Raw genomic sequence first — 5,926 nt, 5'->3', positions numbered from 1 at the left:
TTTCCTTATATCATTAAAATATATATACTTTTTTTGCAGTCTAGACTCTCTTAGTCTGAGTCTCAATTGGAGGCTTGGTGATAGCTTGCTGTTCATACTTTTTTGTTTCTTCCAACCACATATAAATGTGTCTTGTAAGAAAATATTCCAGTGGAGATCCCCAGCTTGGCCAGCAAGCCAGGAGAACAATATTTGTGAGGATATGCAAAGAAGAAGGGATAAATCAGTGGTTGGTGGATATAAATCTTACCTTTGGCTTTCTTTGGATGGAATTGGAGGCACTGATCTTGCCTGAGGCATTGACTTTACCATCCACCATCAGGGAAGAAATTTCTACCTTTCTGATGGGAATAAATCTGCCTTCAGCAGATAAAGCACTAAAAGACTACGTTCCCAAAGGCACTTGCTGATGCCTGTGTGGAGCCAGGCTCACAGGCAGGGAGGCATCACGTGTACACTGTGCCCATTCACGGTTTGAGGACTGCCTGGCGCAGTATCTGGATTCAGCTTTACTTGCTCAGGGTACATCCACATTAGCTCCCGTGCCTCTGGGAGAGCAGAGTGGCTTCGCCTCCCAGGTGGGTAAGGTGAGAAAACCCACATGCAGCCAGGCAGTACCGATGGGTAATTACTGTGAGTATCTTTGTGATGTGCCACAGAGGCCTTATCAAAAAAGTGCTGGGACAGGTCACCCTGGAAATGGGACAGTAGTGCCCAGGAGAATATAAGGCGGGCTGAAGTGGCTGCCTCATAGAAACACGTCCAAATGTTGAAGTGAAGCAGAGAGGGGTAAAATGAGAGCAGAATATTTGAGGAAAGGAAGAAGTCCCTGTGGGAAACTCATTTTGAATAAACTCTATCTGCAAAACTCTAGATTTACAAAATAAGTAAATAGGATGGGTGAGCATGATTTTTGTTTTTAAGATTCCTTTCAGTAACAATTCAATGAAATTAAATGAAAGTGGAGTCCTCCCTTTTAAGAGCTTATCTGTCAAGAGAGACAGCGGGGGATGTCCAAAGCCTGGGCTCTGACTAACGGTGAGACCCTTTTAAACCTCATCTTAGTTTTCTTATTTGCAAAAGGAAAGGACTGGGATAAATATGATCTCTAAGGTACTTTTAATCTCAAAGTGCTTCCCCCATTGTATAAAATGCGATCAGTTTGTACTTGACATCAGGCTTACATAAAGTTCATAGCACATCACCTGGTAAGTGTGGTCAATGAATTTACTGTGTTGGTTAAAATCAAAAGTCCATACGATTGCCTCTGAGGCCCTACTTGATCTGGCCCCTGACTACCTCTAAGGATCTTACCTCACCTCACTCTCCTCCTTGCCCACTATGTTCCAGGTCTTTCTATTCCTGGAACACATCAAGCTCATTCCTACATCAGGGCCTTTGCACTTGCTGTCCACTGTGCCTGGGATCCTTTCCCCCCAGATTTTCAGAGAGTTGGCTCTTTCCTGACATTCAGATCTCAGTTCAAAAGTACTTCCTTTGAGAGGGCCTCCCTCAAGCTAATAGATATACAGAGAATTCAACACCCACTAAGAATGCATGTTCTTTTAGGGTGCACATGGAACATTTGCAAAACAGACATGCATGTATCTCCTTCAATATATTCCCAATGAACAATATGATATAGATCAGGTTCTCCAACTGCATTTTAATGAAATTTGAAATTAATTTTGAAAAGATAAATCTTTAGGGAATTCCCTGGCAGTCCAGTGGTTAGGACTCTGCCCTTTTACTGCTGAGGGCCCCAGTTCAATCCCTGGTGGAGGAACTAAGATCCCACAAGCTGCACGGCATGGCCAAAATAAAAATAAATAAATAAAACTCTTCTAAAAAATAAGGTTTATCTTAAAAAAAAGATAAATTTAAAAAATATTTGGAAACCAAATAAAATATTGCTAAATGACTCTTGGAAATATTTAAAACTGGATGATAGTGAAAACACCACACGTCAAAATTGGTGGGACACAGACAGTGAAAGCACTATTTTAAAAGGAAATTTATAGCTTTATATACATTTATCAGGAAACAAGAAAGGTTAAGAAAGACATGAGGCTAAGCATTCAACTCAAATACTAGAAAAGAAGCAGCAGAACCGAAGGAAATAACTATTAGGACGGAAATCAACAAAGTATAAACAACTGAGATGACTAACAAAACTAAAAGCTGATTCTGTGCAAAGATTAATAAGATAAAAGTCTTGGACTTCCCTGGCCGTACAGTGGTTAAGACTCTGCACTTCCACTGCAGGGGGCACAGGTTCGATCCCTGGTGGGGGAACTAAGAAACTAAGATCTCTGCATGCTGCTCGGCGCCTCCAAGAAAGAAAAAAAATTTCCCTCCACGTTTGGACTTCCCTGCTGGCGCAGTGGTTAAGAATCCGCCTGCCAATGCAGGGGACACAGTTTCGATCCTTGGTCCAGGAAGATCCCACATGCCATGGAGCAACTAAGCCCGTGCACCTCAACTACAGAGCCTGTGATCTAGAGCTCGCAAGCCACAACTACTGAGCCCACGTGCCACAACTACTGAAGCCCGCGCGCCTAGAGCCCGTGCTCCGCAAGAAGAGAAGCCACCGCGATGAGAAGCCCACGCACCACAACGAAGAGTAGCCCCCGCTCACCACAACTAGAGAAAGCCCGTGCGCAGCAAAGAAGACCCAACGCAACCAAAAATAAATAAATAAATTTTAAAAATCTCTGTACTTCGCAGCCTTTGTCTCTGTGCATTACCAATCACAGCATCAGCCTTTTTCTACCATTGAATAGGAGACCCATCTAGTTACCACAAAAAAAGTCATAAAGAACACTAAATGGGGAAAACACTTCTACTCTATTAAACATCTTTATTTTTCCACTTATTTTTTTAAGAAAAAAAGTCTAAATTCACACAAATAGTCTTGAAGCTTTTACCTTGTTTGGGTGAGAGATTTATTTTCTGTGCTTATAAAAAATATGTTGTGGGGAGGAATAATGATTTACCTAATTAAGTTAGCTTTGTACATCTCCCTCAAGCTCTAGTCCCTTGCCAGGTATTCGAGTATACATAGAAAAACGTACACCAAAACCCTCCCCAAAGAAAATAAATCAAACTGTTCAAAGATTAAAGACTAAGGATAGTAAATTAAATTCTCTGTAGCTTAATCTGAATTAAGAATCTTATGCTTCTCTATGTATCTTCGAGACCTGTCAGCTGTGGCAGTCTCCCTTCCTAGCCATGGAAGAGCATATTCTTGTTTATTGGCAAAGCTGTCACCATTTATTTGGTATGATATTCTGACTTGTACAAGTAACATTCTTTACTTTAAAAACCTAGAGGGTGGGCTTCTCTGGTGGTGCAGTGGTTAAGAATCTGCCTGCCAATGCAGGGGACATGGTTTGAGCCCTAGTCCGGGAAGATTTCACATGCTTCTGAGCAACTAAGCCCATGTGCTGCAACTACTGAGCCTCTAGTGCAACTCTAGTGCCTGTGAGCCACAACTACTGAAGCCCGGGTGCTTAGAGCCTGTGCTCCGCAGCAAGAGAAGCCACTGCAATGAGAAGCCCGCACACCGCAATGAAGAGCAGCCCTGCTCGCCACAACTAGAGAAAGCCCGCCCGCAGCAATGAAGACCAAACACAGCCAGGAAAAAAAAAAAAAAAAAAGCCCTGGAGGGTACTGGGTTATTGGGTAAACTTCTAACTACAGTTCCAATGTTTCTAGGAAACTGAACTAATTGTTCCAATGGATGATGGAAAACATATCAAGAAATCCAAAGCAATATGGGTGAAGTCTTATTTAGCATCCTGCAGTACACTGCCAAACATGATTTTAAATCTCAAGCGTGGTATTCAAGTGGAGAATAAATGAGTGTTTCCTTGCTGTAAATAAATAAATAAATAAAAGAATCTTATGCTTATAGTGTTTCTATGAAGTTAGTGATTATATTCGTTTCCTATTGATGCTGTAACAAACTATGGCAAATTCAGTGGCTTAAGAAAACACAAATATATTATTTTATAGTTCCGGAGATCAGAAATCCAAAATGGGTCTAATGGGCCAAAATCAAGGTGTTGGCAGGCTGTGTTCCTTCAGGAGGCGCTGGGGGGGATCTATTTCTTGCCTTTTCAAAGCCTATTAAAAATTGGTTCAAGGGCCTTCCCTGGTGGTGCAGTGGTTAAGAATCCACCTGCCAGTGCAGGGGACATGGGTTCAATCCCTGGTCCGGGAAGATCCCACATGCCCCAGAGCAACTAAGCCCATGTGCCACAACTACTGAGCCTGCGCTCTAGAGCCCACGTGCCACAACTACTGAAGCCCACGCACCCTAGAGCCCATGCACCGCAATTATGTTAAAAATTGGTTCAAGAAATGAATCACAGACTTAAATATAAAATGTAAAACTATAAACTTTTTAGAAGAAAATGGAGAATATCTTCAGGATCTAGGACTATGCAAAGAATTCATAGAATTGACACTTAAAGTACAATCCATAAAAGAAAAAGAAAAAATAGGGCTTCCCTGGTGGCACAGTGGTTGAGAGTCCACCTGCCGATGCAGGGGACATGGGTTTGTGCCCCGGTCCGGGAAGATCCCACATGCCGCGGAGCGGCTGGGCCCGTGAGCCATGGCCGCTGAGCCTGCGTGTCCGGAGCCTGTGCTCTGCAACGGGAGAGGCCACAACAGTGAGAGGCCCGCGTACCGCAAAAAAAAAAAAAAAAAAATCAGTCCTCTTCAAAATTAAAAAAGTTTGCTCTGCAAAAGACCACATTAAGAAGATGAAAAGTCAAGATATGGACTGGAAGAAAATATTTACAAACCACATATTTGATGAAAAATAGGATCTAGAATATATTAAAACCTGTCAAAACTAAATAGTAAAAATCAAATAACCCAATTAGAAAATGAGAATTCACTGCAAAGGATACATAGATGACAAATATGCACACACAAAAATACACAACATCATTAATCTTTATGGAAATGCAAGTTAAAATCACAAGGAGATACAACTACACATTTATCAAAATGGCTAAAATAAAAAATAGTGACAACACCAAATGCTGATGAGGATACAAAAAAACTGGATCATACACTTTGTTGGTGGGAATGTAAAATGTTACAGCTACTCTGGAAAATAGTTTGGTAGTTTCTTAAAAAACTAAATGTGCAACTACCATATAACCTGGCAACTGCAATCTTGGGGATTTAACTCTGAGAGACGAAAACTTATGTTCACACTAAAAACCTGTGTACAAATATTCATAATAGTTTTATTTTATAATAATAGTTTTATTTGTAATAGCCCCAAACTGGAAGCAACCCAGATGTCTTTCAGTTGGTGAGTGGTTAAACAAACCGGTACATCCATTGCATGTAGTTAATAGTGTGTGGTATTAGTGGAGGGGTAGATTAATAGGACAGGATAGCACGTGATACTATGCAGTAAAAAAAAGGGGGAACAAATTATTGATATAGGCAACAATGTAGATGCACCTTTAGGTAGTTATTCTGGATGAAAAAAAGCCAATCCCAATAGGTTCCATACTGTATAATTCCATTTATATAACATTCTTGAAATGACAAAATTTTGGAAATGGAGAACAGGTGAATGATTGCTGGGAATCAGGGGCCAAGGGAGATAGAGAGGGTTGGGTGTGGCTATAAAAGGGCAAGAAGAGGGATCCTTGTGGTGATGGAGCTGTACTCTATCCTGGCTGTACCAATGTTGATATCTTAGTTGTGACAATGTATCATAGTTTTGTAAGATATTACTGTTGGAGGAAACTGGTAATAGAGAATTACTGGTATAGAAAATCTGGTATAGAGAATTTCTCTGTATTATTTCTTACAACTGTGAGTCTACAATTATCTCATATTAAAATATCTAACTAAAAATAATCAAATAAAAAAAGAAAACACAAATCTATTA

General features: G+C 40.7%; 1 non-coding gene across 1 annotated transcript; it reads left to right on the top strand.

The window, feature by feature from the left end:
- Nucleotides 1–3,181: 3,181 nt before the first annotated feature.
- Nucleotides 3,182–3,312, top strand: LOC112408865 (small nucleolar RNA SNORA24). The gene has a single exon (XR_003005024.1). It is a non-coding gene; the product is annotated as a small nucleolar RNA SNORA24 (small nucleolar RNA).
- Nucleotides 3,313–5,926: the final 2,614 nt, after the last annotated feature.

The sequence above is a fragment of the Neophocaena asiaeorientalis genome, unplaced genomic scaffold (assembly GCF_003031525.2).
Source record: "Neophocaena asiaeorientalis asiaeorientalis breed wild unplaced genomic scaffold, Neophocaena_asiaeorientalis_V1.1 scaffold77, whole genome shotgun sequence".
In the NCBI taxonomy this organism is placed as follows: domain Eukaryota; kingdom Metazoa; phylum Chordata; class Mammalia; order Artiodactyla; family Phocoenidae; genus Neophocaena; species Neophocaena asiaeorientalis.
The sequence above is the reverse complement of the archived record's forward strand: the minus strand, read 5'-3'. Positions and strand labels throughout refer to the sequence as shown.